This window comes from Natator depressus, chromosome 19 (genome assembly GCF_965152275.1).
Source record: "Natator depressus isolate rNatDep1 chromosome 19, rNatDep2.hap1, whole genome shotgun sequence".
NCBI classification, from domain to species: Eukaryota; Metazoa; Chordata; order Testudines; family Cheloniidae; genus Natator; species Natator depressus.
This window is the reverse complement of record NC_134252.1, coordinates 19,139,372-19,165,013: the sequence shown is the minus strand read 5'-3', so window position 1 is coordinate 19,165,013 and position 25,642 is coordinate 19,139,372. Positions and strand designations below refer to the sequence as shown.

General features: G+C 45.6%; 1 protein-coding gene across 2 annotated transcripts in view; it reads right to left on the bottom strand.

Annotated features, from left to right (window-relative positions):
- Positions 1–25,642, bottom strand: part of LOC141974671 (5-hydroxytryptamine receptor 1D-like) — a 146,462-nt gene that overhangs the window by 50,284 nt on the left and 70,536 nt on the right. Inside the window, exon 1 of one of the 2 annotated variants that reach the window (XM_074934592.1) lies at positions 20,065–20,214. The exons of the other annotated variant lie outside the window; for it this stretch is intronic. The gene's annotated coding sequence lies outside the window, so the exon portion shown is untranslated. Of the gene's footprint in view, positions 1–20,064; positions 20,215–25,642 lie in introns of those variants that run through there. 2 annotated transcript variants of the gene reach the window in all.

Genomic DNA, 25,642 nt, shown 5'->3' with positions numbered 1-25,642 from the left:
GCTGCCACTCCTGAGGCAGGCTCTGAAGAATAGATGCCAGGTTCACACTTGCAGATTCTGCATTCACAAGGGATATTTCCAAGGCTTTGGCAAAATGGAGTTAACCCTGCAGCCCAGAAAAGGAAAGAGATCATTACTCTCCTAGCCACGCAGAGAGAAGCTCCCACTACCCACTCTGCTTTCACAGCCCTGACTACACAGCTCTCAACTCATAACCTGGGAACACATTACCAGAGTTTTGCCTCTGTCCTCTTCTCTCTCTGAGCAGGTGTCCTGTTATTTAACATGTGCAAAGCCTACAAATATTGTTTACTGATTAAACCTAGTATCTCCACCCTACTATGAGTGTCTTTTGAACGCAACAGGGAACTATGCCAACACATTTAAAGGAAATCACAAAGCTGAGCAGTTTCTATTTGGAAGGCTACTTCCCTCCCCACAACTGAAGAGCACTGAGCTAATTTTACTCATGTCCAAGCACTAATCCACCACTTTCTACCAAACGCAAGTAAAGAGCATACGATGGTCAACTCTTTATCTATTCTTGGCTTCAGTACTGTATACGGGCAGTCCTCGGACTTACGGCACAATAGGTTCCTGAAAACTGCGTTATAAGTTGAAACATCGTAACACGGAACTGCAATCCACTCCATTGTGGGACCAAGTGTCGTAAAGTTGAAACCAATTGTCGTAAGTCGAAGCAGGGTGTCAATTCAGAAGTTGTAAGTTGAACATCGTAAAGTCAAGGACTGCCTGTACCTCCTGTTCTCTGACCTCAAACCCCCCACTCCCCAAGTTCATTCCGAATGCTGCCGCTCAGTACCCTGTGTTGCTTATGACACAAAAATGAGGCCCAAAAGGATTTTTGAAGTGTTCTTAACTGCTTTCTTTTAACATTAGAAATCCAGCTCTTGTCTATCTTGGAAAGCTTGATAGGCCACTGGAGAGCTGCTGGTTAATGACATGACAGTCCTTAGGGGGAAAAAAACATGATTAATTGAGATGGGAAGGAATTTTTAATCTGTCTTTTTCAAAACTTGTTTCCATTTGTTTTATGCATATTTAACTCAAATGCCTGCAAACACTTAGGAGAAAATACATCTGTTAAAATTCAACATCACCACTTCACGTAAAGGCTGAGAGAGTTTGCTGGCCACGTCTCAGACTCCCAGCAAGTCCTCCCACAAACCTAGAAAAGACTTAACATGACTCATTGTGCCATTCTTGATACTGCTAAGGTAAAAACAAGGAGACAAACAAAACTAGCACTGCCATAAGTTCTGACTGGACTTTATTCACCATAAAAAAGGGGAATAAACACAATTATAATTCTTCTTTTGCAGGAACTCATAATTGTTAATCCACCAATGAAAGATATGCCATTCGTCTTTCGAACACAGAAACATCTAATAACCAGAAATCCAAGAAGCAACCTTCTGACCCCCACTCTGCATAGGAAAATGCACCCCCAAGGGGAAGAACCCCTTCTTTGTATGTCATTGTCCTCCCACCCCATCTTACATACAATCATAGACTTTAAGGTCAGAAGGGACCATTATGATCGTCTAGTCTGACCTGCACAAGGCAGGCCACAGAATCTCACCCACCCACTCCTGTAACAACCCCTGACCTATGTCTGAGCTATTAAAGTCCTCAACTCGTGGTTTAAAGACTTCAAGGTGCAGAGAATCCTCCAGCACATGACCCATGACCCATGCTGCAGAGGAAGGCGAAAAACCCCCAGAGCCTCTGCCAATCTGCCCTGGAGGAAAATTCCTTCCCGATCCCAAATATGGCAATCAGCTAAACCCTGAGCATGTGGGCAAGACTCACCAGTCAGACACCTAGGAATGAATTCTCTGTAGTAACTCAGATCCCACCCTACCTAGAGTCCCATCACAGGCCATTGGGCATATTTACTGCTAATAGTCAAAGATCAATTAATTGCCAAAATTAGGCTATCCCATCACACCATCCCTTCCATAAACTTATCAAGCTTAGTCTTGAAGTCAGATATGTCTTGTGTCCCCACTGCTTCCCTTGACCACTCCTCTGACGGTTAGAAACCTTCATCTAATTTCAAGTCTAAATTTTCCGATGGCCAGTTTATATCCATTTGTTCTTGTGTCCACATTGGTACTGAGCTTAAATAATTCCTCTCCCTCCCTGGTATTTATCCCTCTGATATATTTATAGAGAGCAATCATATCTCCCCTCAGACTTCTTTTGGTTAGGCTAAACAAGCCAACTCTTTGAGTCTCCTTTCATAAGACAGGTTTTCCATTCCTCGGATCACCCTCGTAGCCCTTCTCTGTACCTGTTCCAGTTTGAATTCATCCTTCTTTAACATGGAAGACCAGAACTGCACACAATATTCCAGATGAGGTCTCACCAGTGCCTTGTATAAGGGTACTAACACCTCCTTATCTCTACTGGAAATACCTCGCCTGATGCATCCCAAGACCGCATTAGCTTTTCTCACGGCCATATCATATTGGCGGCTCATAGTCATCCTGTGATCAACCAATACTCTGAGGTCCTTCTCCTCCTCCGTTACTTCCAAGTGATGCGTCCCCAGTTTATAACAGAAATTCTTGTTATTAATCCCTAAATGCATGACCTTGCACTTCTCACTATTAAATTTCATCCTATTAGTATTACTCCAGTTTACAAGGTCATCCAGATCTTCCTGTGTGATATCCCGGTCCCTCTCTGTATTGGCAATACCTCCCAGCTTCGTGTCATCCACAAACTTTATTAGCACATTTACCCTCTGTGACCTTTTGTTGGCCTGGCCTATGCCAGCAATATCGCCCAATACTAAGAAGGGCTCAGCGCTGGTTGGCTCATCTGTATGTGCTTAGCTTCGAGTGTAGACCCAGCCAAATGGGGTACAGCACCATTTCAGCAAGCTGTGGCAGGGATTTTCTCCCAGCAGACCTTAACCATGGTTTTCCACAGTGGTGCTGAACACAGTCTGTCCTAGTCTGCACTTGCAGCTAAAATGTGTGCAGCTGAACTGAGGCCCAACAAAGTTCCCCTTGAAATCAATGGAAAGGCTCCCATTGACTGGAATGGAAGATGGGTCAGGCTGCTGGTGCTAAACCCACTGCTGACACCAGCTGTGCAGAAGCAGGCAACTGAGTCTTCATCTGAGTTTGGACTGTAAGCAACTTAGGGCAGGGCCTCACCACCATGCAAGCCTGCAGTGTTATACAAGTGCTGACTCTTCATCCTGTGTGAGCCCAATTGTATAGGAGACAATTGGAGGCTCAGTGGCTGCTACAGAAAAGCATTCACCAGAAAGCAAAGAGCACTAATAAGCAGCATTGCTTAAGGCAGCCAGCAGAGGGACATAAGGGGTTAACATTGCTGGTACCAAAAGATTAGAAGGAAGTTGTCAGCCATTTGAAACTCTCCTAGAATTGAAGCTTTGGGTAGTTTACTTTACAGCATCCCTGCAGGACTCCACTGCACTGATACCATTATTCAGTTGCGACAGATGAAAACAGACTATTTGATCAAATCAAGAAGGCTCCTTGCATGTCTCTGCACCAGTGGCTCTGACTTGCTGCTGTTGCATTTCAAGAAATCCTTATTCTAGAGTTTTGTTTTAAAGCAAGACCCTGTGGGTTTTAGCAAATCGATCAAGAACCTGTTGAAGCTCTTTCAGGGGGGCTCCTTGGGGTTCTGCAATAACCAACCCCAACCTTTGTCAGCCCACACCCAGCAAACTCCTGGCTGCACCACAAAAAAGGTTGGCTCAGGAGGAGCTAATGTGACACCTGCACAGGAGACTGACAAGATGAGGCATGATAAGCAAACCAGGAAGCCCTGCCTTTCAGTTAAGCAGGAATAGCAGATACCGCACCCACTTACATGAGGCACTGACTCACAGCTGTGCAACAAACCAGCTAAATGACCCTGCGATTTCATAGGGAAGTCATTTGAATTGGGTGGACCTCAAGTATATTGTTTCAGGACAATTCATGCAGGTAAACGAAGACTGGCTTGGTAATGCACAGCAAGTAACAATGAGCCTTGACGTTCACTTACATGCTCTCAGGACTCTGTCACTTAGCTCCCAGCATCCCACACATTAATTATGTTCCTTGGACTTCCTTACGGCATCTCAACTGCTCTTATGGAAACAATGCTAGGCTCCTGAGCTGGGGCTTCTGAATATTTGAGTTGTTCACTGGCAATTGAAAGCCAACGAGACTTAGGCTATGTCTACACTAAAGACATTACAGTGGGACAGGTGTACCACTGCAGCGGTGCTGCTCTAAGGTCTCCTGTGTAGCTGCTCTATGCAGACAGGAGAGAGCTCTCCCGCCGGCATAATTAAGTCACCTCTAATGAGCAGCAGTAGATATATTGGCAGGAGAGCATCTCCCGCTGACATCGCGCTGTCCACACCTGCGCTGCGGTTGGTGACACGTTTGCCAGCTGGGGAGTATTTTTTTCACACCAGATGGACAAAAGTTTCATTGACTATAGTGCTACTGTAGACAAAGCCTTCGACTCAGATGCCTGAATCACTTCTGAAGATGTGACTTAGGCTGCTAAATCACTTAGGTACTTTTGAAATTTTTACCATTAATGTTTTGCGTTTAATTTCCTAGGATGTTTTTAAAGATAAACAAAGAAAAAAGAAACTACACAAACATGTGACTCCTGCAGATAAAGGTAAATTCTTATAAATATCATGCTACCCCCTGTCATTTAACTGAACCATTAACACCATTAATTTGCTCCAGAATTCACCTCTTGATGCAAAACTGTGTTCCAGAATCTGATTTCATATTTTAAAAACACATTTATTGTGCTATGGAGAGAACACTGAAAGCATAAATCGAAGGTAAGCCCCTACCATGTTGTCTGCCTGAGTCTGCAGAGAGCCTGAAACAGAAGCTTTGAGAAGTGTGAACTGCTCTGTTCATCTTAATCTATGACCCATGGATTCTGTGATTCTACATCAGGGAAAGTGTGGGCCCCTTACTTAATGAGGGAGGCAACCTAGTGACAGAGGATGTGGAAAAAGCTAATGTACTCAATGCTTTTTTTGCCTCTGTCTTCGCGAACAAGGTCAGCTCCCAGACTACTGCACTGGGCAGCACAGCATGGGGAGGAGGTGACCAGCCCTCTGTGGAGAAAGAAGTGGTTCGGGACTATTTAGAAAAGCTGGACGAGCACAAGTCCATGGGGTCAGATGCACTGCATCTGAGGGTGCTAAAGGAGTTGGCGGATGTGATTGCAGAGCCATTGGCCATTATCTTTGAAAACTCATGGTGATCGGGCGAGGTCACGGATGACTGGAAAAAGGCTAATGTAGTGCCTATCTTTAAAAAAGGGAAGAAGGAGGATCCAGGGAACTACTGGCCAGTCAGCCTCACCTCAGTCCCTGGAAAAATCATGGAGCGGGTCCTCAAGTCCTCTGAAGCACTTAGAGGAGAAGAAAGTGATCAGGAACAGTCAGCATGGATTCACCAAGGGCAAGTCATGCCTGACTAACCTAATTGCCTTCTATGATGAGATAACTGGCTCTGTGGATGAGGGGAAAGCAGTGGACATGTTATTCCTTGACTTTAGCAAAGCTTTTGACACACAAGGTCTCCCACAGTATTCTTGCCAGCAAGTTAAAGAAGTATCGGCTGGATGAATGGACTATAAGGTGGATAGAAAGCTGGCTAGATCGACAGGCTCAACAGGTAGTGATCAATGACTCCATTTCTAGTTGGCAGCCGGTATCAAGCAAAGTGCCCCAAGGGTCGGTCCTGGGGCCGGTTTTGTTCAATATCTTCATTAAAGATCTGGAGGATGGCATGCATAGCACCCTCAGCAAGTCTGCAGATGACACTAAACTGGGAGGAGTGGTAGATACGCTGGAGGGTAGGGATAGGATACAGAGGGACCTATTCAAATGAGGGGATTGGGCCAAAAGAAATCTGATGAGGTTCAACAAGGACAAGTGCAGAGTCCTGCACTTAGGAAGGAAGAATCCAATGCACCGCTACAGACTAGGGACCGAATGGCTCGGCAGCAGTTCTGCAGAAAAGGACCTGGGGTTACAGTGGATGAGAAGCTGGATATGAGTCAACAGTGTGCCCTTGTTGCCAAGAAAGCTAATGGAATTTTGGGCTGTATAAGTAGGAGCACTGCCAGCAGATCGAGAGATGTGATCATTCCCCTCTATTCGACATTGGTGAGGCCTCTTCTGGAGTACTGAGTCCAGTTTTCGGCCACACACTACAAGAAGGATGTGGAAAAATTGGAAAGAGTCCAGCAGAGGACAACAAAAATGATTAGGGGCCCGTAGCACATGACTTATGAGGAGAGGCTGAGGGAACTGGGATTATTTAGTCTGCAGAAGAATGAGGGGGGATTTGATAGCTGCTTTCAACTACCTGAAAGGGGATTCCAAAGAGGATGGCTCTAGACTGTTCTCAGTGATAGCAGATTACAGAACAAGGAGTAATGGTCTCAAGTTGCAGTGGGGGAGAGTTTAGGTTGGATATTAGGAAAAACTTTTTCACTAGGAGGGTGGTGAAGCACTGGAATGCGTTACCTAGGAAGGTGGTGGAATCTCCTTCGAGGTTTTTAAAGTCAGGCTTGACAAAGCCCTGGATGGGATGATTTAGTTGGGAATTAGGTCCTGCTTTGAGCAGGGGGTTGGACTAGCTGACCTCCTGAGGTCCCTTCCAACCCTGATATTCTATGATTCTTTGGGGTCAGGGAGCTAGAGTCCTACTTGCATCCAGGGTGTCCCTAGCCTCTGTTTGCCAAAAGCGGGGAATGGGCGACCGGGAATGGATCACTTGATGATTACCTGTTCTGTTCAATTCCTCTGGGGCACCTGGCTTTGGCATTGGCCACTGTCGGAAAATGGGATACTGGGCTAGATGGACTTATGTTCAGGGAACAGAGGGAATGAGAAGTGCGGGTTGGGTTGCCTAAGGAACAGCATGGAGAGCCAGGGAGATGAATTGCTGTAGTTGGCTACAGGCTCGTCTCCTCCGTTGCAGGCAGACATGAGGGAAAGGAGGTTGCTTGGACAGCACTGTGGGAGAGCATAATAAAAATGCCCTTTCTCAAAGATAATTATTATTAAAAAGAATCACTGATTAATGGCCAGTCAAAGAGTATTTTCATCTCTGGGCCACAGCTGTGTGTGTCAGAAGAGGGATGGGGCAGCGCGGTAAGGGGGCAGGGAGCCGGGGGTGGAGGTTGGATAGAGGGCAGGGGAGTTGGGGGGTGGTCAGGGGCCGGGGCAGTCAGAAGACGGGGAACAGGGGGGTTGAATGGGGGCTGATACACAAGTGAGGAAGTCAAGCAGAGAGACTCATGTTGCTTCACTGGCAATTACTGATATTTGAAATCTAATCCTAAAAGAAGGACAGAATCAACAGAGCAAAGAAATGGCACTGTCCAGATTCTTATAGACCCTTCTAAGCCCTGGAGAGTGCAAACCATAAAACAGCAGCTGAGCAAGGGTCTCCCTCTAAAGTGCTTTTCCAGGCAGGGCTGGACATCACCTCTTCATTTCACTTGGCCTTTCCCTCTTGGACTGTCTGAAGAGCATGTCACAGGAAAGAAACATTGACTTTGCTGTGCTCTGGCTGGACCAGACCATCTCCCCCACCCCTCTGCTTCTGCCCAAAGAGGGGAAAGAGTGGGAAACCCAGGCCTTTGGCCCAACTTTTCTCGGTGGTAAGAGAATGAAGTCAACCAGAACAAGTCTCCCCCACTGCCAACTCTTGGAAGCCCCAAAACACTGTCTGTGAATTTGGAGCTGTGCATTTTCGTGGATGAAGGAGGAGCAGGTAGGGCAGGGATCTCCCAAGTAAAACAGAACTGACCACATCAACATTGCCACACTTGGCTCCGCTCTCGCTCAGGTGTCATTTTGTCAGTCTGGGTGTATTTAATTTATACGGTAGCCTTTCCTCCTCGGCCAGTCCTTAATCATCTGTATTGCTCTTCCTTGAACTCCCTCTAATTAGTCTATACATTTCTGGTAATGAAGGGCTCAGAAGTGAGTGCAACACTGCAGCTGCAGACTCACCTGAGTGGCATGGAGAAGTAATTTACCCCCTGCTCCCTGCAGGCCAAAGCTGTATACACATTTTGCAGATATTCAGCATCATGCTCATGTCTAGTTTCATGTCCACTAACTCCCTGGGTGTCTTTTAACATTCACATCAGAGACACAGTATTAATCTACCTACCTAGATACTTGTGTGGGCTTCATCACCCTAGGGTCTGAGGGTAACATTTTCAAAAGCACTGAGGTGCCTACGTCCTATATTCAAAAGGGGCTTTGATTTCAATGGGAGTTAGGCACCTACATATCTTTGAGAATTTGGCCTTAGGAGCCACTAAAGGCATTTAGGCACCTTGTCCCATTGAGAGAATCTCTTTGGAAAATGTGATGTAGGCATTTAAGTCACATATGTGCTTTTGAAAACGTTACTCTGAATGCCCAACTCTCTCTTGTCCTTCCTGGCCATAGAGAAGCAGGTGAAGGCATTTTGGTGGCTTTTAATGAGTCCCTGAGAATGAAGGGGCTGCTGTGGGGAACCAAGAGGTAGGCTCTTCATTTAGCTCGGAATATGGAACAGCAAGTGATTCTTATTTCTTCTGGCAGAGTTTGCAAGTTGTACTCGAGATCTCTGTGAACACAGAGCTCACCTTCCTGTGTGTGACCCACAGAGTACTCCTGGGTGAATTCTGCGTCACTGTGCATGCACAGAATTTATGTTCCCAGAAGATTTCTTTACCTCCCCCCAGAAGAATGAATTTCTGACAGGGAAGCAAATGGAAGCCACAAGAGTGGTCGTGTAACCCACCCCAGCAGTATGTTTCGAGTGCGGGGGCAGCTGGCAGAGAGGTAAATCACTATGGGGCAAGGGGCAGGACTGGGGAAGACCCAGCTGGTGCCTTGTGACAAAGTGGGGATTTTCTCTTGTTATGTTGTATGTGAGCCTTACTGTTGAACCTATATGAGTTTTATTGTTTTGCATGAATACTGTGCATGCCTCCATTTCCCTGTGTGCTGCACCAATGCCAAGGTGGTGGGAATAAGGGTGTGTGACTTTGGCTGAGACCCGCGGGGGCAGGTGAGGCTGCTCAGGCTGCCTGCATGTGAGCGAAGGACAATGCCCGTTGTAACTTGAGAACCAGGAGGGGGATGCAACCAGGTGACTCTCAGCCCAGGAATCAGGATAAAGACCGGAGGAGGAACAATGGGTGTGTCAGAGACCAGGCAGCAGAGTAACAAGTAACAGAAACACCATAGGGGAAAGGACAGGGCAGAGGGTGTTTGTACAGAATCTAGCACAATGTGTCCCCATTCTTGGTTTGTCCTTAGACACTACCAGAATAAATGTGTTATGTATTATCTCTCCACCAGGCAGGACAGAGCCCCTTCCAGTCTGTGGCACTCCCCTTCTGTAGGATTCCCAAGGGCACTGGTGGGCAGAGGAAACTCTGGCAGTGCTGCTAGGCAGCCGGGGAGGACAGAGATCTCTGGAGCTAGTGTTCCAGGGTCTGCTGGATAGCCCTGCATCTCTGTTAGATACACGGTTTCTAGGAAATAAATTTGCTGTCCATGTCATGAGACATGGCATCCAAGGGTTAAGAAGACCACATCCCTCATCCTCTCCATGGGACAGCAAATCTTACCCCTCTGACAGACCCTCACAGCTTTCATCCCCTTTGGCCACCTTTGTGGTTTGTCTCCAGCAGCGCAGATCTGGCTTGAGGATTTCTCTCCTGCAGAATACCTGTGTTAAGGGTTGCATCCAATGAAGTGAGCTGTAGCTCACGAAAGCTTATGCTCAAATAAATTTGTTAGTCTCTAAGGTGCCACAAGTACTCCTTTTCTTTTTGTGAATACAGACTAACACGGCTGCTACTCTGAAACCTGTGTTAAGGGTATTTCCCCAGAAACTGAAGATGCTTCACTCCAAGCGGAACCTTATGTTGGTACTCCCTGCCCAGTGCACAAGTTACACAAAGGGAGTATTAAGGCTGCAACTCTAAATGCATAAAACCTGAGACATTTTAAAGATAAACTTCCAACAGAAACATTAAATCTCCTATGTCGCACCCAGACTAAGGCATTCTCTGCATTTCACAGCATGAACTGTATTCCAAAACACTACACACAAAGATGCCATGTAGCTGAGTTAACTTTGCTGTGGGGACCTTCGCATTAGGATTCCATTTCTGCTGAGTGTTTAAATTCTTGATATTAATGCTACATTAACGTTATTTAGTTTTAAACTGGAGGACAGTTTTTCCTCCACTTTGAAACAGACATTTGCAAATGATTCACGACACAGGGAATGAATGATTTCTCAGTTCTGCTCCAAATACTAGTTCAGGAATCTTCTCTCTCCTCTGGTATGTTTCACTAATGTATCACATGTACCAACAAGTCCTTGAAGCAGTTTCATCATATTTTCCCTTTAAGGTAACCCATTACACACCCATACGAGGCACAGAGACCTCACAACACGAGCCAGCTGAAAGTGCTGCAATGGAATCAGATGATCAGCTCAGGCTTTCAGTCTCTGCGGTGTCTTCTTGGCTTTAGAAACTGTATGGCATGTTTTTCAACACATCCAGACAAGGAAGCCACTTACTACTTCTCGGTTTTAGGATTCAGACTGTATGCATGAAAACAATTTACACCATTAAGAGTTAATGTGAAAACAGAGCAGGACAGGTCCAGCTGCAGCCTGTCATGAACATGCAGCACTGCAGCAAAATCTGTTATTCAGAATTCTAAGATGTTCTGCTGAATGCAGAGCATAACATGACAGAGCTGAAAAAAATGCCAGAACAGAGAGTTACACTCTGACGAGCCCTCGATAGGTATCGGTAAAAGCAAATTTTAGTCAATTTGAATTGTCCAGATTATGTAACAAAGTTATTTTTAAAGTGACACATTTAATTTAAAAAAAAAAAAAGAAAATTTTGATGATCTCTCTGCTCAACGGTGTATCCTACCTGCATTTAGACTTCTCTCACCTAGTTAGGTAGGGAGATGCATTTTTAACTAGACTCTCAGACTTTAAAAGGTCAGAAGGGACCATTGGGATCATCTAGTCTGACCTCCTGCACAGTACAGGCCACTGAACCTCACCCACCCACTGGTGTGATAGACCCAGAACCTCTGTGTGAGTTACTGAAGTACTCAAATTATGATTTAAAGACTTTAAATTACAGAGAATCCAATCCACCATTGACTTTAGTTCAAACCAGTAAGAGACCCATGCTGCAGAGGAAGGCAACCCCCGCCCCACACAGTGTCTCTACCAATGTAACCTGGGGAAAAATTCCTTCCCAACCTCAAATAAGGCAATGAGTTATACCCTGAGCATGTGGGCAAGACCCAGCAGCCAGACACCTGGGAAAGAATTCACTGTAGTAACTCAGAGCCCTCCCCATCTAGTGTCCCATCACCAGCCGTTGGAAGTATTTGCTACTAGCAGTCACAGCTGGGCCACATGCCATGATAGGAAATATAATACCATCCCCTCTACTAACTGAGAACCTAATACTTAATAAATTCTTTAGAACCCATTGTAAAAGAAGAAGTTACACAAGAAAACACAGAACCAACTGAGCAAACTGCCTAGGTGGCAGGAGTCTCAGTACTGAATACTACAGTAAAGTTGAGAAGGCCCTGTCATTCGAACCGTCCCTTATAGGTGCTCATTCCTTGCTCAGAAATATTCCTTATTCACTGAAAGTTTTGGGCCCAGCCCTAAAGCAGTTTTTAGGAAGTATGAACAAAATCTGTCCAGCCATTTCTGAACTAAGTGATCATGACAAAACCCAAAACAATTAATAACTTTTCCAATTTAAAAAAAAAAGTTTCACTCTTGTTCACATAACACAAAAAAGGGTTGAAATTTAAAACTTCAAACATAGTGTGTGGATAGTCCTCAATGAAGGCTTGTTGACAGGTAAGTTTGATACTGAGTGAGGTTCTCCTGCTTGTGTTAGGCAAGGGATCAGCCTAGCCCTAGAAGGCCATACTGGTTCCTTCTGGCCTTTAAAAAAATCTAGTTGCTCTGAAAACAATTGGCGAAGTAAGTTCACAGTTACAGCTGTTTGGATGCATGTGTTGGTATACGGATGATTGATTAAACAGACTAAAGCCCAAACTGTCCCCATCATGGCTGGAAGGGGCAAAAACACCACACATTACCCGTGGTCCCGAGAGGCATGAAAGAGCGGGAGATGTAAGCCCTGCAGCATTGCTCTCTCTTCCCTTGCCCACAGGAGATTGGGATCTATATGCAGAGAGCTGGGCAAGGCTGGGTGCTTCTGCCCCACAGGGTTGGCAGTTGTGCAAAAGCAGAACTGTGCTTGGCACATGCACCAATCTATGCTGGCAAGAATGATACCGTGCTGTTCAAAGTCACAAGGAAAGCAACATGGTGGCACAGACAAGTAAGCAAACATGTATGGGCAGATATTAATGCTGCCATGGTCTATGTTGGCAGATGCCAATTTGCCAAAGTTCAGCTGAATCATAAAAATTCTGTTCTCTTCCACGGGGATTTAAGTGATCAGTTTTTGTGCCAACCCTTCACAAATCTGGAGGCATGAGCTAGTGACCGGGAACTGGGTACTCTTGAATTCTAACCCTGGCTCTCACACAGACTCTTTCTGTGGCCTTGGATAAGTCATTTTACCTGCCTCAGTCTTCCCATCTACAAAATGTGGCTAATGATACTTAGGTGCCTCAGGGCAATTGTGAGAATTTACTGGTTAATATTGGTACAGCTTTTTGAGGTGGACAAGTGGAGCGTATAAGTGGTCAAAGCTAGTAAATGAATCCAAACCCCAGTGCTGCTCCGAGATTGATTTGGCACAACCTGACCCACATGCATTTATTCTCTCTCTCCCTTTTCAATTTAGTTTTGTGGTTTTTTCCTTTTATTGAACAATATGCAAACAGCTATGTTAATGCAACATTATAGTAAACAGCTTTAGTATAGAAAAGTCAGTGAACACAAAGGATATGCTTCTCAGAACAACAGAAAACTTGCCCAAATAGCAGAGACTGTCTAAAGCTGTAACAACATAAGTAGTAAATTGAAATACTGCAACTGGGCAATGAAGCCAAGTTTACAAACTTAGGGCCATATTCTCAGTTAATGTAAATCACCTCTGCTCCATTGAAATCGAGAGAAATATGCCACTTTACACCAGCTGTGAACCTGTCTAGCATATCTTATATGAACACACACCTATTGATGGATATTTTGTTACATTTCACAGGTCAATACTTTGGCAGCCTTGCCCTGGCCTTCTTAACCCAATAAATATCTGATCCAAGTTCTGTCCTAGGATGGTTCTTTGTACAATAACATAATGAACTTCAGAGACTGAGTACAACCTGGAGAGTTATCCCAATGCTCCAGTACATGGAACTAGCGGTCCTAATATGCTCATCCTGCAGTGAGTACAACTGAAACGTGTCACTCTTGTCTACAGATTGGTTGATGTGCTGATTTTAGTATTATACCCAACTACCAAAGATAAATGTTCCAATCAAATGATACTATTTTCATCCCATTATTATAATAATACTTTGCTGCTTTCTAGCAACTCCTTCCATCTGAGAATCTAAGTGCTTTGCAAACATTAGTTAAAGCAGCTTCACAACGTCTGAGACAGGCAAGTTAGCTCCATTTTACAGATAGGAAATGGAGTCCCTGTCTACATTGGGGTGTGTCTGCATCAGTGCAAACCTCTAGTGCAGATGAGCAAAGCTGCCATTTGCATCAGTGCATCTTACTCTACTTCCATCCTTTATGGAAATGAAACCTGGGTGACCTATTGACAGTACCTCTAGAGTCTGGAGAGGTATCACCAACGATGCCTCCAGAAGATCCTTCGCATCAAGTGGCAAGATCACCGCACTAATGCCAGCATCCTCACTTAAGCAATGTCACCATCATTGAAGCAATGATCCTCATGCATCAACTCTGCTGGGCTGGACATTGTGTGCGGATGCCAGACTCTCACCAAAACAAGTCCTCTACTCTCAGCTCACCCATGGTCAGAGATCTTGTGGTGGTCAGAGGAAATGCTACAAAGAGACACAAAGCGCGTCTCAAGAAAACTGCGGTGGACACCACAAGCTGGGAGGAGCAAGCCACCAACTGAACTCAATAGCGCCACATCCTCCATCAGGCAGTGGCCCGCTTCAAGAAGAAGCGCCTTGCCCTCAAAGCTGAAAATGGGGGGGAAGGGAAAAGAACTTTCTCCCAGCAGGCAGCTGACCCACCAGGAAATGTCTCCACCTACTGTGGGTGGAAGTGTGGTTCCAGGACTGGACTCCTAAGTCATCTCAGGACCCATATGTAAATCTGTGGTAGAGATCATCACTGAATCGAGGGATCGCCGATGATTACAGCCCTACCAAATTCACGGCCATCAAAAAATGTGTCACAAACTGTGAAATCTGGTGTCCCTCCGTGAATATGGTCTTTTGTGTGCTTTTACCCTATACTATACAGGTTTCACAGGGGAGACCCGCGTTTCTCAAATTGGGGGTCCTGACCCAAAAGGAAGTTGCGGGGGGGGGGGGTCACAAGGTTATGGGGGGGGGAGGGTCAAGGTATTGCCACCCTTACTTCTGCACTGCCTTCAGAGCTGGGTGACCGGAGGGCGACAGCTGTTGGCTGGATGCCCAACTCTGAAGGCAGCGCCCCGCCAGCAGCAGTGCCGAATAAGGGTGGCGATCCCATACCCTGCCATCCTGACTTCTGCGCTGCTGCAGGAGGTGGCCCTGCCTTCAGAGCTGGATTCCCGGCTAGCAGCCGCCGCTCTCCAGCTGCCCAGCTCTGAAGGCAGCGCTGCTGCCAGCAGCGGTAAGGGTAGCAGTACTGCAACCTGCCTACAATAACCTTGCAACCACCCCCCCATAACTCTTTTTTGGGTCAGGACCCCTAAAACAACACACTGAAACTTCAGATTTAAATAGCTGAAATGATGAAATTTAGGATGTTTAAAATCCTCTGACAGTGAAATTGACCAAAATGGACCATGAATTTGGTAGGGCCCTACCGATGAGGACGACCTCCAAGCAGGGCTAAGGAAAAGCCGGACAAATTGTGGTTTATAGCAGTTTATCTGGTCTACAGTAGCTGAAATCTCAGTGTAAAAAAGGCCAAAGACACAGAGAGGTTAAGGCCAAAATTGTGAAATTTGGGTGGCTAAAGTTAGGCACCTAAGTTCATATTTAGTCGCTTAAATAAGCGGCCTGATTTTCAAAGGTGCCGAGTACCACAAATGCCCTTGACCTTCGTAGGAGCTGCCGGTGCTCAGCACTTTTAGGAATCAGGCCACTTATTTAGCCGCCTAACTTTAGCCAGCAGAGGTCGAATTATGGTTTTCACCCAACTGAATCAGTGGCTGCTAGAGCTCTAGAAACCGGAACTCCGATTCCCAGTCCCCTTCTAGGCACGCTCCCATTGTTCCTGTAAACTCACTTTTGTAAAGTTAAAAAGCAGTGGCAGTCAAACCCTACCAGAGACAAAGCCAAATCTCACAGGGAGGGTAAATGAAACGGCTGCTGCTCCTAAATCTAAACACGGCAATCCAGCAATATGAATAATTCACGGCAACACTTAGTACATTTACCAAACTAAGGAGAAAAGAGATTGAATTAAGACTATTGTCAACAAAGGAAATAAAATGCGGCACAGTGAAGATGGGGGAAAAGCCTGGCCCCCGAAAGATGGCCCTGCCTGGAACAGAGTGAGTGAGTGAGTGACAGGACAAGTGCAGGCAGCAAGTATACGTACGATTTTAGAATTTTAAAGCAATTTTTGCAGTTATTGGACTGTACTAAGAGTTAGAAGCGGTTACACCTCATAAACCCTGCATTATAACTGTTACTACTACTCATAATTAATAGAAGAAATGGTTTTAAACATACATTTTCTAGCCAAGATTATTTGCTTAACCAGAGATTCAAGTTTCTGAATATTTTCCCATTTAGTAAAAAGGTTCAGTTATGCTAACATCATTTTTTGAAGAGATTATGTAATAAATACCAAATGTATTATATGTCCTAATTGCTAGCCTGAGTGAAAAGGAATGAATTTACAGTGTCAGAAGGCTTGCTTACACTGGAAAAATATATCATGTTAGAAGTTGTGTTAACTAAAACGTGTTCACTAACACAGGTTTCAGAGTAACAGCCGTGTTAGTCTGTAATTCGCAAAAAGAAAAAGAGAACTTGTGGCACCTTAGAGACTAACCAATTTATTTGAGCATAAGCTTTCGCGAGCTACAGCTCACTTCATCGGATGCATACTGTGTATGCTTTCCACAGTATGCATCCGATGAAGTGAGCTACAGCTCACGAAAGCTTATGCTCAAATAAATTGGTTAGTCTCTAAGGTGCCACAAGTCCTCCTTTTCTTTCTATAAACACTGGTATTTCTTTTCAAACATTTTCCCCAATTTTAATTAACAAATTTGCACTATCAGGAAATTTTCAAAGGTGAACCCTCCATTGCTACTTATTATTTATTTAAAATGCATCCGTCATAGAAGTATTCAGAAATAAAACTGTTAATGATAACTTGAGGGTGTTAATGAAGCAATAAACATGCCCTGGCCTAAATGAGCTATGAAGGTGGAAGGGCTTCTCAGCCCAGGAAATAGCTATTACGGAGTGAACAAGGAACCCCGTGCTTTGTGGTTTCCACCTGCCACCTCTGTGTATGATTTATTGCTAGGAATCCTTGCACTCAGAACTTCTACCACATGCTCCCCAAAATACATCAACCCTAGTTTTCTAAATCTTTCTTCTTCTGACTCTTCCTTATTTCTTCTGGAAGGCTTAGCCCGCCAACCGCTCATTCTCTCTAAGAACAGTTATTAATATCTAAGTAAGGATGACAGAGTGGGGAAGAGGTCAGACATTAATACAGTCATCTTTATTGTGGGCATACCTACAGAGAATTCTGACAGCAATGGCCTGTCTCTAGGGCCCTACCAAATTCATGGTCCATTTTGGTCAATTTCACGGTCATAGGATTTTAAAAAATTGTAAATCTCATGATTTTAGCTATTTAAATCTGAAAGTGCTATTTTAGGGGTTCTGACCCAAAAAAGAGTTGGGGGGGAGTCGCAAGGTTATTGTAGGGGAGGTTGCAGTACTACTACCCTGAATTCTGCACTGCGGCTGCTGGCGGCGCTGCCTTCAGGACTGCGGAGCCGGAGAGTGGCGGCTGCAGCCTGGGAGTCCAGCTCTGAAGGCAGAGCCACTGCCAGCACCAGCACAGAAGTCAGGATGGCCTGGCACGGTACTGCCACCCTTACTTCTGCACTGCTGCCTGCTGAGCTGGGCCCTCAGTCAGCAGCCACCACTCCCCAGCTGCCCAGCTCGGAAGGCAGCAGCGCAGAAGTAAGGGTAGCAGATTTCACAGTTCATGACGCATTTTTCATGGCTGTGAATTTGCCGGGGCCCTACCTATCTCACAACGGAGACACTTAGATTATCCATACACAGATTATGTAAATTCATATGCTTTCAGTGGCTGAGGACCATTTTTAATCAAAGTGTGTTCATTTGCATATTGTACAAGTACTGATAAATGCTGTAACCCTTTCCTCATCCCAGATGATCAAAGCAAAGGTGTATAACTTCCAAACAAACATATAGGTATGGCTCAGAAACGTACATCTTCCCTGGGCTCTGGTGGCCTGATGCAACTCCAGTGCTATAGAATAGTTCAGAACTAAATGTGTCATTTTAAGCATCTTCAACTGTTCGCTAGATGTTCACGTACATCCACACACATCAAAGTGATGTTTAAAAACTCATATTATCTATGTACATTTCAATTATTAATTTTTTCAGTGGTTTGGTAAGCAAGGAGAAATTAACTACTCCTGACATTTACAGATTAAAATCTAATCCTTCCAAGCCTAGTTCTAATGTATTTATTGGTTGATCTGGGTCTCCTTAAACTGGCTTAACTGGTTTAGATGTTTGAGATTTAGCATAAGAAAAATGCAAGTTTGCAATTAAAGAGTCTTACCATTGTGGAGAAATATCCCCTCTGCGAGGGCTCCACAAACATTAACACACAAATACCAGCAATCACCACTTGGAAACGATAAATGCAGCACCTCAGGAAGAATTATAAATGGGAACAGAAAAAGAAGGAAGACATTTGATCAGTGTTCCAATATTAAAATCAGTCTTCCCACAAGATTTTAGGATGGGGGAAAGTAAGGCAAAGCCCTCAAGTATTTTCAAAGTAAGCCTCAACTCTGGAAAATCAGAAAAGCTGAAATAAAAATAAAATATAAACCTGAAACTGGTCTTATTAAAGGTGGTATTATTCAGGTATTACTAAGTGAACGACGAGTGTGCGGGGGAGTTCAGATGAATACAGAGCTATTGGAAAAGGTAATATTAAGTGGGGATAATAATAAAACAATGGGAAATTTATTTACAGGGCGCCCATGCCTGGGGTCTCAGGGCACCTAATAAAACTAGAATAGAACAACAACAAAAACCAGAGAGACAACGTAATCCGACACATTACAAGGCATTGTAATTGGGCATTACAAGGACAGAATGCCTGTTAATGAATTTCATATTATATTAAACATTGTTGGTTACAGAAAGGTTTAATGAATTCTACAGAAATTGCTGAAAGTCTTGAAAACCAGACACGGGCCAGTTCCAGAATACCTCTAAAACAGGGCTATGCTGAGATCTCCTAGGACAACGTGCACATATGTTTCTGATGCCTATACTGTACTAAACACATTTGCTCTGAAGTAACAGAGCTGCCCCTGGGCTAACAAACTGGTGCTAACCTAGTGAGAAAATGCTCTGAGTATTTAAGGAAAGCAGAAGCCATTGGCGGACTCCTTCTGCAAACAACAGCCTGGATCAGTCAAAGATCATGGTGGGTGAAACAACTCCAAGCTTGATCAGGAAGCCTCTGTTCACTATTTGCCGTTTACGTCTGCATGGTCAGGAAAATGGTTTCGTTTTAGAAACTTGGAAAATTCCTCGGAGTAAACCGAGCAAAAACCGATCTGCCCTGGAGAGGGTTCTGATCAAAATAATTATGTCTGACGCAGAAGAATTCTCTACTTGTTCCCGCATTTAACCATTCAACCAGCACACTGGAGATTTTTCCATTAAAAATTGTGAACGTTCCGCTTAAACCACCCTCCTCCTTTTTCATGCTTTGTGTGTGTATAAAAAGATCTTCTACACTTTCCACAGGATGCATCCGATGAAGTGAGCTCTAGCTCACGAAAGCTTATGCTCAAATAAATTGGTTAGTCTCTAAGGTGCCACAAGTACTCATTTTCTTTTTTCCTCCTCAGTAACAGACCCAACAGCGGGAGACCATTTTCCATTCACACCGCGAGTTAACTCGACCTCCATGGAACCCCCCAGTGCGAGGACTTTTGCGCAAACCGCAGGGACTTTGTTTGGCCCCTGTGCGTGCTCCGGAGTCTATTGCAAACAACAAACGAAAGGGCGCTGGGATTTCTGAGTCAACATTACCGCAGCCCCGTCTCCCCGGCCAAGGAAACGGCGCTAGGAGAGCTCGCCTGCCAGCTGCTGCGCCTGGCGCGGGGACCCGCCGGGCTCACGCTCCCTGCTGGGCTGCAGGGCGGGAGCTGTCCCCGGCCCCGCACGGAAACGCCGCGGCCCCCGGCCCGGCCGCATGTGGGCGGCTGGCGGGCGGGCTCGGAGCGCGGGGCTCGACGGGGAGCTGCGGGCTCGGAGCGCGGCGCTCCGCGGGGGCTGCGGCCAGAAGTTCCAGCCCCGACTCCGGAGGAGTCTCCCGAACAAAGCAACCGCCGGGGGGCCCCGCCGCCCCGCGCCCTTCGTGCCGGCTCCCCCTGCCCCGCCAGGGCTGCCGCTGGTCCCGCGAACAAAGCCAGCGCCTCCCGCGCCCCGCCCCGGGCCGGGCTCCCCCGGGACCCGGCCCGCTCCCCGCAGACCCCTGCCGGCCCCGAGCCCGCGTCCCGCCGGGAACTTGCCCGAGTCCCGGGGACGGAGCCTCCTGCCAGGCAGCCGGGTCCCGCCTCTCGCCGCCTGGGGCTCCGGGGCTCCGCGGCGGCAGCAGCCCGCTGGCTCCGGGCTCGGGCTCGGGCTCCTGACAATGAGAGGCGGGGACCAGCCCGGGCTGGCGGCCTGACGTCAGGGGAGCCGCGGGGCGGGGGGCGCTGGCTTCCCGGGCGGGCCCGGAGCGGGGGCGGGCGGGCCCGGAGCGGGGCGCCGCGGCTGGTCCTGCTGCGCGGCTCCCGGGGCTTTGCCGGGGCGGGGAGCGGGGCGCCGCCCGAGCGAGCCGGGGGCAGCCCCTCGCGGCGGCCAGCCCGCCGGAATTGCCCGCGAGTCTCCGCGCTTTAAAGATCAGTCTTGAATTACAGGGCAGGTCACGCGGGGACACCGCCAGGAATAGGTCCGACCAAAGCTGAGAACCCGGCTCTTGGCCAGCGAGAGCAGCGGGCTGCTGGGGCCGGTAACTCCGGCCGGGCCCCAGGACTGCCCCGGGGGAGTTGTGCAGGGAGGCAGAGCCTGGTCTGGGCATGAGCCTTTCCCTGGCCTGGGGAACCCTGCTGGACTTGCGCCCGGTTCGAGGAGTGCCGGGGTGGTTAAAATAATGTCTCTCCACAGTCCCTGCCCCAGGCACAGGCCCCGAGCTGCAGTGCAGTCACTGGGATTTTCCCTCTAAGAAGTTGCCTATTTAATTTTCTTTCAGGGTGCACACAGCGTGCGCTGCCGCATTCCCTACACAGTGCAAGCACTCACTGGGGGAACAAACGTGTTTTGCAAGATGGTATTCTCTTGTGGTCAGCAAATTCTTCCACAGTAGAGACTTACCAGGAAAATAAACAGCACCAGTAATAATAATAATAAACCAAATAAACCCCAAGACACAGTGTTAAGAGCTATGACGGTCGGAAAGCATGTCAGGGAATGCCAGAGCTGAGGACGCCTGTATCATGGTAACTCTGCCCTCTTGTGCATATGCACAGTGACAGTATTTAATTACATAATCTTATACTATTATTTCCGCAGAACCTCTGCCTCATTCTGTGCACTGACTGAGCGGCGTGTGTGAAAGATGGAGAAATACTTAGATAATGAGACAGAAGCTGTGGGGATCTTCACATTATTTTTGATAGGCAAACTTAATTGTGATCGTTTCTACCATTCAGTTTCTTCTCTTTGTAACCTCAACATTTTCTAACTTTTTTTCCACATATTTCTGCCCCTTAAACTTTTTGAGGTGTAGAATTTTATACATGTGCTTGTGGTGACATAAATGAAAACAACTGTGACAAACAATGCTAACATCTTGGTTATTTTCAATTTTTTCCCTTAACGAGCCTATGTACAATATTTTGTTAGCCCTACCTCTAATAGTTAGAACTTCCTCAAACTCCTAAGTTAGCAAAAGGTTTTATTTGTAACATTATAGAAAATTAAATCTGTACCTTTGTGAGGGGAGAATATCCAGACAGTATAGATTTCATTTTCTGTAAAATTGCAACTAAATCAGCCCAGCAGTTGAAGGTTTGAAAGAGTTAAAATATCTCTTTTTTTTAAAAAATTTCCATAGCTCTAAAAGACTAGTGCATGGGTTAGTTATAAAAATAAATGAAAAACAACCCTTATTAGTATTAGCAAACACAACGTTTGTTTTCATCAGGGAGCTGATTGCTAAAATATTTCTCAGAAGCTGACATGACACTTTTCAAGGAACAGGGTGAGGAGAAGGAATGGGACTGCTAGGGGGGCTTGAAAACCCTGAAGCAGGAGTGGGTCTACAGCTGTTGCACACCCAGGCTCAAGCTGAAGAGTGCTCATGTGCAGCTAGCAATAACAAACCTAGGCCAGGAAGAGGCACTCTCAACGGTCCCAGGAGAGCAGTTATAGGACCAGATTCTCTGATGCATTGTTTGTGCTGATGTAACAGGAAAGGGGCAGGGAATCAGGAAGCAAGTTGTACCACCCTGATTCTCTGCTTGGCCTTAGGTGCAGGCTGGAGTAGGCAGCATGGGCCTGCTCTAACCTGCACCAGTTGACTGTGGTCCACAAGGGACCTTTTGCCAGCTGATGATTGCCAAAGTATGTCCTGCTCTAGCCACTCCCTCTGTTCACTTGGTATCCCTAGCTAGGGATTTGCTGTTGGTCTCTGCTCCCTTTGTTCCACCTGCACCGTGCAAAGGGAGAGCACTCAAAACTGAAAGAACTCAAATGTGAAATTGCAGAACTATTATCTATGGTTTGTAACCTGTCCTTTAAATCAGCTTCTGTACCCAATGACTGGAAGATAGCTAATGTAACGCCAATATTTAAAAAGGGCTTTAGAGGTGATCCTGGCTATTACAGACCGATAAAGTCTAACGTCAGTACCGGGCAAATTAGTTGAAACAATAGTAAAGAATAAAATTGTCAGACACATAGAAGAACATAAATTGTTGGGCAAAAGTCAACATGGTTTCTGTAAAGAGAGATCATGTCTTACTAATCTATTAGATAACACCATGTCCCTACTCTGACTTCATAGAATATCAGGGTTGGAAGGGACCTCAGGAGGTCATCTAGTCCAACCTCCTGCTCAAAGCAGGGCCAATCCCCAATTTTTGCCCCAGACCCCTAAATGGCCCCCTCAAGGATTGAACTCACAACCCTGGGTTTAGCAGGCCAATGCTCAAACCACTGAGCTAGAGTTCTTTGAAGGGGTCAACAAACATGTGGAAAAGGGAGATCCAGTGGACATAGTGTACTTAGATTTCCAGAAAGCCTTTGACAAAGTCCCTCACCAAAGGCTCTTATGTAAATTAAGTTGTCATGGGGTAATAGGATGACCAGATGTCCCGATTTTATAGGGACAGTCCCAATTTTTGGGTCTTTTTCTTGTATAGGCTCCTATTACCCCCCACTCCCTGTCCCGATTTTTTACACTTGCTGTCTGGTCACCCTATGGCAGGGGTTCTCAAACTGGGGTTCGGGACCTCTTGGGGTCACAAGGTTATTACATGGGGGGGTCGCCAGCTGTTAGCCTCCACCCCAAACCCCGCTTTACCTCCAGCATTTATAATGGTGTTAAATATATAAAAAGTGTTTTTAATTTATAAGGGGGGGGGGTATCGCACTCAGAGGCATGCTATGTGAAAGGGGTCAACAGTACAAAAGTTTGAGAACCACTGCGTTATGGGATAAGAGGGAAGATCCTTTCATGGATTGAGAACTGGTTAAAAAACAGGGAACAAAGCATAGGAATAAATGGTAAATTTTCAGAATGGAGAGGGACTAGTGGTGTTCTCCAAGGGTCCTAGGACCAATCCTATTCAACTTATTCATAAATGATCTGGAGAAAGGGGTAAACAGTGAGGTGGCAAAGTTTGCAGATGATACTAAATTGCTCAAGATAGTTAAGACCAAAGCAGACTGTGAAGAGCTTCAAAAAGATCTCACAAAACTAAGTGATTGGGCAACAAAATGGCAAATGAAATTTAATGTGGATAAATGTAAAGTAATGCACATTGGAAAAAATAACCCCAACTATACATACAATATGATGGGGGCTCAATTAGCTACAACTAATCAGGAGAAAGATCTTGGAGTCATCGTGGATAGTTCTCTGAAGAAGTCCACGCAGTGTGTAGCGGCAGTCAAAAAAGCGAACAGGATGTTAGGAATCATTAAAAAAGGGATAGAGAATAAGACGGAGAATATCTTATTGCCCTTATATAAATCCATGGTACCCCCAGATCTTGAATACTGCGTACAGATGTGGTCTCCTCATCTCAAAAAAGATATACTGGCATTAGAAAAGGTTCAGGAAAGGGTAACTAAAATGATTAGGGGTTTGGAAAGGGTCCCATATGAGGAGAGATTTAAGAAAGAGGCTAGGACTTTTCAGCTTGGAAAGGAGGAGACTAAGGGGGATATGACAGAGGTATATAGAATCATGAGTGGTGTGGAGAAAGTGAATAAGGGAAAGTTATTTACTTGTTCCCATAATATAAGAACTAGGGGCCACCAAATGAAATTAATGGGCCGCAGGTTTAAAACAAATAAAAGGAAGTGTTTGTAATTGTATTATATGAAAGGATAAACAACACTTCCCTATTCACTTCTCCATATCATTTATTATGTTATAGACCTGTATCATACCCCCCCTTAGTCGTTTCTTTTTAAAATGAACAATCGCAGTTTTTTAAACTTCTCCTCATATGGAAGTTGTTCTATACCACCAATCATTTATGTTTCCCTTCTCTGTACCTGGTCCAATTCTTATATATCTTTTTTTCCTAATGGTTCCTAACATTCTGTTCGCTTTTTTGTCTGCTGCTGCACATTGAGCGATGTTTTCAGAGAGCTATCCACGATGACACCAGGATTTCTTTCTTAAATGGTAACAGCTAATTGAGACCCCCATCGTTTTGGATGTATAGTTGGAATTAGGTTTTCCACTGTGTATTACTTTACACTTATCAATGCTAACCTTCATTTGTCATTTTGTTACTCAGTTTTGTGAGATCCCTTCGAAACTCTTTGCACTCAGTTTTGGATTTAACTATCTTGAGTAATTTAGTATCATCTGCAAACTTTGCTACCTCACTGTTTACTCCTTTTTCCAGACCATTCATGAATATGTTGAACAGCACAGGTCCCAGTACAGATTCTTGGGAGATCCTGCTATTTACCACTTTCCATTGTGAAAACGGGCCATTTATTCCTTCATTTTGTTTCCTAGCTTTTAAGCAGTTACTGATTCATGAGAGGACTTTTGCTCTTATCACATGACTAGTTTGTTTATTTTATTTTATTTGAATTTGTACTATAGTGCAATACATTAAAAAGTACCCATCCAACACTCTGGGGCTCTGGGCAATCTTTTAAAAAGACACGAATTAATAAACACACCCATCAATTACCCCACATCAAATACAAAGAAATAACAAGCAACAAAATAAATTTAAGAATTTAGCTTCCCCACACAATCCGAACCAGAGTCCCACACCAACACTACCTAGCCCAATCAACACCCATCTTCTCATGACGCAGAGAAGGAAGGTGGGTGGTGTAGTATGCCCTCAAGGTTAACAAACTTGAGCTTTTATGGACCAGGGGGAAGGGAATTCCAAGGGCCCAGGTCCCTGGTGGAGAGGTCCTGCCAGTTGCCCCCTCTTATCCTAATGGGACTCCAGCTCAGGCACCTCCATTGACTGCAGGTGTGGCAGTGTGTCATGATAGGCAGCTCCCAGGCCACTGAGTTCACTTTAGAGCAAAGCCAACTTCTTAAAATCAAACCAGAAACCAACAGGCAGCCAGTGCCGGTGGCATAGCAACGGTTCAATATACACCTGTAAAGAGACACTGCTAGCAGGTGAGCAACGGATTCTGAGCACTGCAGTTTCTGGAAGAATTTGAGAGGTAGCCCCATGCAGAGAGCAGGTCAGTGTCTGAGGCCATGGCTACACTATCCTACTTATGTTACACTGGCATAAGTGGTCGTGTGCACAGCGCTATGTCTGTGGGAGAGCTTCACCCGCTGCTCGTTGGGGGTGGTTTAATTATGTTGATGGGAGAGCTCTACTG